Here is an 11,814-nt window from a genome sequence, read left to right on the forward strand (position 1 = left end):
CTTAAAACCCAACTTTTCACCAAAACTAAAAGATAAATGTTCAATAGCTATCATTTTTGCTAATTCATTCCTATGTCTTTCTTCACTAAATCAAAATAGAGAAAGGTTAGAAGTAGCAAACCCAGTAATTTGTGTTTGTTTGTTGTCGATGCCAAATTCTTGGGGATGAAACTTTCTCAAATGCTTGTGATACTTTCCATAGCCATCTCCCACTTTGTATTGATAACTTTTTTGACAATAATTGCACTTTTCTTGACTTTGCCATTAACGTCAACTTCTTTGTTGAAGTGCTTTGTGAAGATTTTGGATTTAGGAGTTTTGCTTCCACTTCTTTCCTCGGTTTCAATTGTTTGATCTTTAAGGATGGTTGTCATGTGTTGACTTTCTTGAGTTGGACAATCATCAATGTTGAAGATTTCATTTGAAGGAATATTGCAAAAAATATTGTTTTGCTTGCTTGATTTTGAAGATGAGCTACTACCATCAAAACTTGCCATTTGATAGCAAATAAGCAAAAAAAAATTGTAAGTAATAATTTAATACTTACAAGTTATGATGATAGATATTAGATTAATAGAAAGAATTAAGTAATTAGTAAAATATATAGAAAGTGAAAGGGAGCAAAATAGAATAAAAGTGAAAAAATTAGGGAGTAGATGAAGAAATTAAAAGTAGTTTAGAGATGGAAGGGAGAAGACTAATTTTGGTGTAGTAGAAAATGAAATTTCAAGTCCTATTTATAGGACAAAATGAAATTGGAAATTTGGAACGTTGTAATTCAAAAGTTGAAACTTGGAAATGGAAATGGAAATTGGAACGTTGTAATCAGCAAGGGCCAACGGCTATTAATTTTCAGATGGGGCCAACGGCTATTAATTGGAATTTGGAACATTGGAACTTGGAAATGGAATTGCATTTTGCTATCAGACTATCAGTGAGCTTTTGTCCAAGTCAGTCAGGCTAGTCAGCAATTAAATAAAAAAATAAACGATGGTGGGCTTTCAGTCCAAGACTCCAAGCAACCAAGTTTTATACCATTTATGGGCTTTTAGTTTTATGGACTTTTAGTTTCAAACCAATAGCTTTTAATTTGACCTTTTAAACTTTCTTAAAATTCATAAAAAAGAAAGTTCATAAAATTTAAACTTTCTTAAAACTTATTAAACACAACTATTTTTTTTCGAATTATCTCACTACTTATATTAATTATTTTTTAACGGTTCTGGAACCGACGGTTCTGATTCTATTTTTTAAAGAACCAGAACCGAAACCTTTATCCAAGGTTCTACCACGGTTCTAGTTCCGGTTCTGGTCCGGTTCCAAATGGAACCATGACCATGCCTATCTACATGGACGTGTAGAGTCTTCAGTTATGCTAGGTTTTGAGTATCCTAGAGTTATGAAAACAGATTTAACAGATTTGTAATTACATTAGTTTACCTTAAACCAGTTCAAGAACTCAACAGCATAATCCAGGGAATGACAAGAAGCTAAATCCCATGTACAAAGGACCAAAGTTCTACTGTACAAAAGCTTAGGCCTCCAACAATCAGATTATGTAGACCAGAAGCTGAAAGTTGGGAGAGAGGAAACGAAAGATGATTCCAGGCAAAAAAATACGACTTCCACCAGTATTTCAATTCCGTATTGCCACAAAATTTGATTCACAGAAAGGAAACTAATAAACAAATGCTCTTGGCTTTAGATGGTCATACTATTTACACTTCTTTAGAATATAAAAAAGATGCGAATTGAAGAACAATTTTGTAGCGGAGCAGCGCTACTTCCAGCTTCTCAGAGCTAATGAGGAATCAAAAGCTTAGTTTCTACTGACATCTTTAATCTTGCGTGGGCAACTCAAACAGACGGGTACTATTGGTTTAGATGGAAGGTAAGGGAATAAAATTCCTCGCTTCTTGTGTTTGTTTTGAAGGATTTGAACTTGTCCTGCCAGCGCTTACCTCTTTCCTTATGCATCGTTCTTGTGGAGCGTGTTATCCAGCAAATAAGCCATCACCCCCACAACAAAAGCTTCCGATAGAAAGGGACATTGACCATGTCATTAACCTGCAGAGCATGGAAGAACATAGCCTTTCTCTTGCAAGCTTTATATTTTGACTACAATTTATCAAAAATTTAAACATTCTAAATTAACTACAAAAGGAATTCAAAAATATCTCAAAAAGGCATTCTGTAGTGAATATCAACTATGTACCCATCTTCTGCTGCTGTGAACCAGACCATATCATCAGATAGCTGTGTTGTCATTGAAATGCCAGGACACAGACAAGCCCAAGAAGATTGAGAAGCCTAGTATGGACTTGATTCTGGAGCTGTTCAGGTTGCAGAACTGAAGAAAACTTACTGCTGAACCTGCAAAAAAGTGGTGAACAAGAATCCATTACAAAATCAGCATCTAAGAATGTAGTCCTAGCTTGCCACAGGTTAGTACAGACACACCCACATAAGCAAAGAAAATGCAGTACAGAGCAGGTGCAGGAATTGAAGCAATGTCTGCTCCAAATTTTCCTGCAAGTCATTCTAATTTTGTTGCAAAAATGCATTCACGAAGGGGTAAACTAAATTTTGCAAATTCAGATGCCAAAACAAACCTAAAATAGAAAACAAAAGCATGAATTCAGAAGAAATCTGAACCACTCTTCGACTTCCAACACAATTCAACGCTAGTAAGCCAGCATTCTCACTGAGTAAGCCAAATAATCCAGTTTCATCCATAAGACATCTGCTCAATTAAATATTGCTGCAGACAACTAGCAGAAATGAACACTGCTTAGACTGAGACAGAAGATCCATTTTCAGTCCCAAACACTCCAGACCATAAGATGCCAATACCCTAAAATTTAGGAAAACATGGTGAAAGAATGAATAAAGCTAAACCCGGAAAAAAAATGCAATTTAGACATTCTAGAATAAACAGAGAGAATTCATATGAGAAGGAACATATGATCAGATGCCATAATCCTAAGAGTTTTTGTTAAAAGATGAATACAAGAGTAATCTTTTTTCTTATTCCTTTTGCTTCTAGTTTTGGTTCATAAGAAACTAAATTGACAGCAAGGAAGAGATGCCAGGAACTGAAGTACAATTCCAGAAAAAGATGAATCACGCTTTCTATTACCTTGCTCAACTCTAAAAATCTCAGATGTACTGGGCAGCCTTTATCAGATATGTATGATTGAAAACCACAATCACAATGTAGGCCATTTCAGAAAGCTAAGAATATAGATCTTATAAAACTGGAAAAGGAATCCATACAATGAGCTTTTCTTTGTTCTAACTGATTAGCACTCAAGTAGATCTCCTGTTCTTGAGCAAAAGTTTATTTTGTCAAACAAAAACCAAAATTGCAAAGGCATCAGCAGTACCTCCTACAGTGATCCGAACTACTGGTGGCATTAAGCCACAGGAAAGTTCAGGAGCAGGAAATTTTCGACGTGGGCCTTTGCGTGAAGTTCCTACTGGAAACGACAAGACAGAACACATTTTGAGCTGCATTTTTCTTTCATATCTGCTGTCTTTTCCTGCAGCCTACCAGTGCATTTATTGGAGTGTCTAGATATGCTGGTGCAACATATAGGCCACCATCCATTCTCAGCAGGGGTGTCAGTTGGCAGGTAAAGTAGCAATTTGAATTTCCTCTTATTTGCAATGTAAACCAGATAACACAACTTCTTGTTTTTACTTGAACTCTTCCCAAACATGACATCTTTGCAAGCTCTCTGTTGAGCAGGCTGCTTGAGTACCACTCTTAACATGCATATATATCTCACATCAGAGAATTGTATGTACAATTTGTGGTAGCTGAACCACATTACCCCTTAAAGAGAAAAGTAAAGAAAAGGTAAAGATAGGAACTTCAATTTATGGGAGCTGAACATATTCAGCTCCAAAGATGAAAGACAGACAGGGTGGTGGATACATCATTGCACTTCATTCTTATGTGACAAATTCACCATCTTTTCGAGCAACAATTGTTTGTTTATACTCATACAACTGTAGAACTACCCTATGAAGAATGTTCTTCGACTTCTGAAAACAATGTTCGAGTCTGTTACAGAAGCTAATTTCCATCATTTATCCAGATTAAAGGCAAAAATCCATTTTCTCCAGTAAAAGAACTTAATTAGTATTTAAGTGCATATGATAAAAGAGTAATAAAAGGAGGAGGTAAGATTCCAAAAATAGAACTAGAAATGATCATAGGAGAAGCAATCAGCAGCAAACGCATGATAGAATAATATGTATAAAAATGGCTATACAAATACTGTACACTTCTCAAACTACTAGAAAATTTCATCAGTTAATCCATACCTAACCCTGGTAATAAATACTTGATATAACTCATGTAAAGTTACTAAATCTTGGAACAATAAAATTCGAACAAATAATACTTCTACCACAACAATTTAAGTTACTACGTACAAATTTTTAAAACAAGTATGTCGACTATCCATTAACCCTCATCAGCAACAAAGTAATTCTATGTTGAAATTTGGCATCTTCTAATATGAAAGTTCACAAGCAGGACGAACAAAAGCCAAATGAATAAAGACCAGATTTACTCTAGAATTAATAAAGAACAATCAAAAAATGAAATTTTAAGAGAAGCGTTTCCGGAATTTTACCTTAGAATTTGAAGTTTTTTCTTGTGATGAACATTGAACAGACTAGAACTGAAGCACAGCCGAGAAGACTGCAAAGGGGAGGCTCTGCCTGTGTCAGCAGCTATTGAAAATTTGCATTTTTTTGGGAAATTCCACATAGCCGTTTTAGGCCCTTAAAAGGGATAAATTGAAAAAGCATCCCTAAGGTTTTTGACAATTCCACATAGCCCCGCCCAAGTTTTCATGATCACACCTATCTCCCTTATGATAGTTATATTGTAGTTTTCTCCACATATTCACTGTGTCAGTTGGTTTGATGCTAAAAAATTGATTTCTAAACCACATGATGAATTTCACTTGTAAATTTACCCTTTCCACTATATATATACTAGAGCATTTTTGGTTGTGCCAATGCCCAAGATATTGTGTAAAAAATATTGAAATGTGTTTTTTTAACAGGAAAGAACCAAAGCTGAATATCTTCAGGTATAGTGAGCTATATGAGGATGCAAACAAAAGAAAATTATAGAACGAAAGGCAAATATTCCAACGTAGAAAGGGATCTTCTCGTTGTATCTATAGCTTTATCAATTTCATTGCTCCTTACCCATCCCTCTGTGAATATCTCCCAAGTTTTATAATTTCGACATCCACCTCTGTTCAATGAACAGATAAATAATGATTCAGCTTTCTTCATCATGCCATTCCTCATGTATGCGCCTAGAACAATGTTTGGCACCCTAATATCAAATGTCCTACACTGTGACTCCCACTCAAGAAATATATTTTCAGCTTCTTTAATATCACCAAGTTTCACCAAACATGAGAAGATGCACATGTAGTTCGCACATGTGATTCTGCCCTTTACCCCTTTGCTAGCTTTCCAGAGCCGCACAACTTCATCCTTCCTGTTGAAAGAGGTATAGATCGTTGACAAAAATAGATAACCAAGGCGATTACAGCTAGATAGTTTATTTTCTGCCTCTCTCAGTGCCCAAAAAGCCTAGTTAACTACTCCTGATTTTTGGTAAATATTTGCCAAAGTAGATAAAGAGCTCCATCCCATCACAACATTTTTGTCATGTATCATTTCTTTGTAAACCTCCTCAGCTGATCCAACACCCGACAGCTCTGTACACGTATTCATCCAAAGGTTGTACGATAGGACATTTCTTGGTATTCGATTTTGTTTCATCTGCACAATGACAACGAGCACTTTCTTATGTTGAGATGTTGCTATGTAAAGCTTCATCATCTCATTAAATGGATGAGGATTTACAATTAGCCCCAAGCTGTTCATCTTCTGCATCAAAGCCTCAGCCTTGTCAGTGGACCTTTCTTTAATATAAGAGTGAAGAATATGGAGACAGGCGGCTTTCTTAGAAATAGTGTCAGGCAAAGTTTCAAAATACTCCTGCTTCCCCTATAGTGTGCACTTTAATTGTCAATTCCAATCTCATTGCATGATCAGCAGTAGACATTCGAGATCTTTCTTTAGCCTCCATCCATGTGAATATCTGTAAAAGAATAAAAAACCAAACAACAGTGCTTCCTGCATCGAATTTCTAACATAAACCCCACAATAGGGTAAAAGAGAAATATACATAGCCTGTCTCTTGCACTTGTACTCTCACATTAACATGAAAACCAGAGTAAATGTATAGCACCAGTGCTACTACAACCACCAAAAATCACCTCTCAAACAAGTTTTTTTAGAGAAACTACCACAGATTCTGTAATGTTTAATTGGGTGTAATAGTATTCATAGAAAAGATTATGCATCACTTACTGTATTCAGAATATGTGAATGCATAAAATAGCAAACATGTTGTGATTTTAAGATTTGAGAGTTTTGTGGAACCTGGAACGCTGCCTTTAGAAATAGCTTTGAGGAATTAATATTCTACACCTTTAAGGCAGCTACAACAAATCCTAGAAGCTCAATATTAGGATTATCTGTTTTAAATTTGGTTTCTTCTATCAGCTGCCTAACTTTTGTGCATAATAGCATCAACATGGGGTAAAACCTTAATATGTAAGACTCATTCTAATGCTTTTTCATAAGGCTGGAACACACTTCAGATTGAGAATTTAACTTGTTTTAGGTTGGTTATCTCTATTCAGTAAGTAGTAACAACCCTTCCTTGGTAATTAGTTGTACTATATTATTAATAGGAAAAGAAAAGGCAAGAAACTGAAGGACTGAAGAGAGAGACGTGAAATTTAAGCAACTGCTTACTGCAAATGTGTGGATGCTAAATCAGAGGTTTCTCTGCACCAATTGTTTCAAACTGCAATTAACCCCCTGAAGAAATTTAACAACCAAAATAAAAAATAGATAGATTATCCAGTCTCTTTAATACTGGTAGGGCAAAAAATTAGACAAAGAAAAGGAGTAGTTACCCTTAGCACGAAAGGTTGCAGAGAAGAAGGTAGAAGAAGCATGAAGTTTTTTTGACTGGTATTTTTGTTCCTAATATAAGGGCACACACTTTACTTCATTCTTGATATTTTGCCAATTGGTCAACAATAAGGAAAGCAAAACGACATACCTATATCCCTAGCAATGGTATTAGCCATGATGAAGAGAGTGGATACAGATGCAAAATTGATAAGTTGTCAGAGTTTTTTCTTTTGACTCTTGATAATTTACCAACCGGGAAATGAAAATGAATACAAAAGGACAAACCACAATCCCATAGTTGGGATATGATAAAGAGTACAGAAGTAAAAAAAATAAATTTGGATGGACAGCCATAATTTAGGGTAAAAATCATTAAATTATTGACCGAGTGCTCGAGGAATTCAAGCGGTACTTTTCTTGGTCTGAACCAGAAAGAAAATGTTCTTGGTCTGAAACAAAAGAATGGAAAACAGAGAAAAAGAGAGGAAGCAAGAGGAAAACAATGGTTGGGGAATAAAAAGGAATAGAAGAGGACAAACCACAAAATCCGATGAGCAGCCGTAATTTGGTGAAGACAATTTTCAAATTGTTGACCAAATATTGGAGGAATTCAATTGGCACTTTTCTTTGTCTATAAACCAGAAAAGTAAAACGAAGGAGAAAGTAAGGGGAAAGAGAGAGAAAGCATGAGATTGTTGACCAAGTGGGCAGAAGAGTTGAATTCATGCTTTTCTTTGTTTGTTTTGGAAGAACACCTAGCAGGTAGACAACCCATTTTTGGCCACTGTCTCTAAAAGCTGTTCAGCTACTCGTCTGCTGCTCTTTTTCCACCGAAGAGAAGAGGAGCAGTGGAAGAAACGGGAAACAATGAAAAGGACATGAGGATGATTTGACCCAACATGCCGGAAATAACCCTTAACAGTGATCTACTGTTTTGAGGTGATGTTATGTCTGGTAGGACAAAGTTGTAATTAGATGATAAAAGACGTATGACCCTTAACAGTAGTTCACTATTCAGCCTAGAAGTTAAAATTTGGAGGGCATTTTTGGCAGAAGAGATCTACTACAATTGGCTTCCTCTCCAAAAGCAGCCACGTGGATCAACGTGGGAGAAGAATACTTAGGTTTTTATATATATGTAAGATGCATAAAATAGCAAACATGTTGTGGTTTTAAGATTTGAGAGTTTTGTGGAACCTGGAACGCTGCCTTTAGAAATAGCTTTGAGGAATTAATATTCTATACCTTTAAGACAGCTACAACAAATCCTAGAAGCTCAATATTAGGATTATCTGTTTTAAATTTGATTTCTTCTATAGGCTGCCTAACTTTTGTGCATAATAGCTTCAACATGGGGTAAAACCTTACTATGTAAGACTCATTCTAATGCTTTTTCATAAAGCTGGAGCTTAAAGTTACACTTCACATTGAGAATTTAACTTGTTTTAGCTTGGTTATATCTATTCATTAAGTAGTAACAACCCTTCCTTGGTAATTAGTTGTACTATATTATTAATAGGAAAAGAAAAGGCAAGAAACTGAAAGACTGAAGAGAGAGACACGAAATTTAAGCAACTGCTTACTGCAAATGTGTGGATGCTAAATCAGAGGTTTCTCTGCACCAATTGTTTCAAACTGCAATTAACCCCCTGAAGAAATTTAACAACCAAAATAAAAAATAGACAGATTATCCAGTCTCTTTAATACTGTTAGGGCAAAAAATTAGACAAAGAAAAGGAGTAGTTACCTTTAGCACGAAAGGTTGCAGAGAAGAAGGTAGAAGAAGTATGAAATTTTTTTGATTGGTATTTCTGTTCCTAATATAAGGGCACACACTTTACTTCATTCTTGATATTTTGCCAATTGGTCAACAATAAGGAAAGCAAAACGACATACCTATATCCCTAGCAATGGTATTAGCCATGATGAAGAGAGTGGATACAGATGCAAACTTGATAAGTTGTCAGAGATTTTTCTTTTGACTCTTGATAATTTACCAACCGGGAAATAAAAATGAATACAAAAGGACAAACAACAATCCCATAGTTGGGATATGATAAAGAGTACAGAAGTAAAAAAATAAATTTGGATGGATAGCCATAATTTAGGGTAAAAATCATTAAATTGTTGACCGAGTGCTGGAGGAATTCAAGCGGTACTTTTCTTGGTCTGAACCAGAAAGAAAATGTTCTTGGTTTGAAACAAAAGAACGGAAAACAGGGAAAAAGAGAGGAAGCAAGAGGAAAACAATGGTTGGGGAATAAAAAGGAATAGAAGAGGACAAACCACAAAATCCGATGAGCAGCCGTAATTTGGTGAAGACAATCTTCAAATTGTTGACCAAATGTTGGAGGAATTCAATTGGCACTTTTCTTTGTCTATAAACCAGAAAAGCAAAACGAAGGAGAAAGTAAGGGGAAAGAGAGAAAAAGCATGAGATTGTTGACCAAGTGGGCGGAAGAGTTGAATTCATGCTTTTCTTTGTTTGTTTTGGAAGAACACCCAGCAGGTAGACAACCCATTTTTGGCCACTGTCTCTAAAAGCTGTTCAGCTACTCGTCTGCTGCTCTTTTTCCACCGAAGAGAAGAGGAGCAGTGGAAGAAACGGGAAACAATGAAAATGACAGGAGGATGATTTGACCCAACATGCCGGAAATAACCCTTAACAGTGATCTACTGTTTTGAGGTGATGTTATGTCTGGTAGGACAAAGTTGTAATTAGATGATAAAAGACGTATGACCCTTAACAGTAGTTCACTATTCAGCCTAGAAGTTAAAATTTGGAGGGCATTTTTGGCAGAAGAGATCTACTACAATTGGCTTCCTCTTCAAAAGCAGCCACGTGGATCAACGTGGGAGAAGAATACTTAGGTTTTTATATATATGTAAGATGCATAAAATAGCAAACATGTTGTGGTTTTAAGATTTGAGAGTTTTGTAGAACCTGGAACGCTGCCTTTAGAAATAGCTTTGAGGAATTAATATTCTACATCTTTAAGGCAGCTACAACAAATCCTATAAGCTCAATATTAGGATTATCTGTTTTAAATTCGGTTTCTTCTATTGGCTGCCTAACTTTTGTGCATAATAGCTTCAACATGGGGTAAAACCTTAATATGTAAGACTCATTCTAATGTTTTTTCATAGGACTGGAACTTAAGGTTACACTTCAGATTGAGAATTTAACTTGTTTTAGGTTGGTTATCTCTATTCAGTAAGTAGTAACAACCCTTCCTTGGTAATTAGTTGTACTATATTATTAGTAGGAAAAGAAAAGGCAAGAAACTGAAGGACTGAAGAGAGAGACGTGAAATTTAAGCAACTGCTTACTGCAAATGTGTGGATGCTAAATCAGAGGTTTCTCTGCACCAATTGTTTCAAACTGCAATTAACCCCCTGAAGAAATTTAACAACCAAAATAAAAAGGAGACAAATTATCCAATCTCTTTAATACTGTTAGGGCAAAAAATTAGACAAAGAAAAGGAGTAGTTACCTTTAGCACAAAAGGTTGTAGAGAAGAAGGTGGAAGAAGCATGAAGTTTTTTTGACTGGTATTTCTGTTCCTAATATAAGGGCACACACTTTACTTCATTCTTGATATTTTGCCAATTGGTCAACAAATAAGGAAAGCAAAATGATATACCTATATCCCTAGCAATGGTATTAGCCATGATGAAGAGAGTGGATACAGATGCAAACTTGATAAGTTGTCAGAGATTTTTCTTTTTGACTCTTGATAATTTACCAACCGGGAAATGAAAATGAATACAAAAGGACAAACCACAATCCCATAGTTGGGATATGATAAAGAGTACAGAAGTAAAAAAAATAAATTTGGATGGATAGCCATAATTTAGGGTAAAAATCATTAAATTGTTGACCGAGTGCTGGAGGAATTCAAGCGGTACTTTTCTTGGTCTAAACCAGAAAGAAAATGTTCTTGGTCTGAAACAAAAGAACGGAAAACAGAGAAAAAGAGAGGAAGCAAGAGGAAAACAATGGTTGGGGAATAAAAAGGAATAGAAGAGGACAAACCACAAAATCCGATGAGCAGCCTTAATTTGGTGAAGACAATCTTCAAATTGTTGACCAAATGTTGGAGGAATTCAATTGGCACTTTTCTTTGTCTATAAACCAGAAAAGCAAAATGAAGGAGAAAGTAAGAGGAAAGAGAGAAAAAGCATGAGATTGTTGACCAAGTGGGCGGAAGAGTTGAATTCATGCTTTTCTTTGTTTGTTTTGGAAGAACACCCAGCAGGTAGACAACCCATTTTTGGCCACTGTCTCTAAAAGCTGTTCAGCTACTCGTCTGCTGCTCTTTTTCCACCGAAGAGAAGAGGAGCAGTGGAAGAAACGGGAAACAATGAAAATGACAGGAGGATGATTTGACCCAACATGCCGGAAATAACCCTTAACAGTGATCTACTGTTTTGAGGTGATGTTATGTCTGGTAGGACAAAGTTGTAATTAGATGATAAAAGACGTATGACCCTTAACAGTAGTTCACTATTCAGCCTAGAAGTTAAAATTTGGAGGGCATTTTTGGCAAAAGAGATCTGCTACAATTGGCTTCCTCTCCAAAAGCAGCCACGTGGATCAACGTGGGAGAAGAATGCTTAGGTTTTTATATATATGTAAGATATATATCTAATTACAATATAAGTTCCAGTTGGTTGTAATTGTAGCTTCTTTCCATGCTGCCACGTGGCAGTTCCAAAGCTGAAGTTTAGCTTATTTCTCCTCGGTTGAATTGGACGTGAGATGATTGGTTGTCAGCTAGGCTT

At 35.9% G+C, this 11,814-nt stretch overlaps 1 pseudogene; it reads right to left on the minus strand.

Annotated features, from left to right (window-relative positions):
* Positions 1–1,602: 1,602 nt before the first annotated feature.
* Positions 1,603–7,561, minus strand: LOC113741637 (nucleobase-ascorbate transporter 6-like; annotated as a pseudogene).
* Positions 7,562–11,814: the final 4,253 nt, after the last annotated feature.

The sequence above is a fragment of the Coffea arabica genome, chromosome 4e (genome assembly GCF_036785885.1).
Source record: "Coffea arabica cultivar ET-39 chromosome 4e, Coffea Arabica ET-39 HiFi, whole genome shotgun sequence".
NCBI classification, from domain to species: domain Eukaryota; kingdom Viridiplantae; phylum Streptophyta; class Magnoliopsida; order Gentianales; family Rubiaceae; genus Coffea; species Coffea arabica.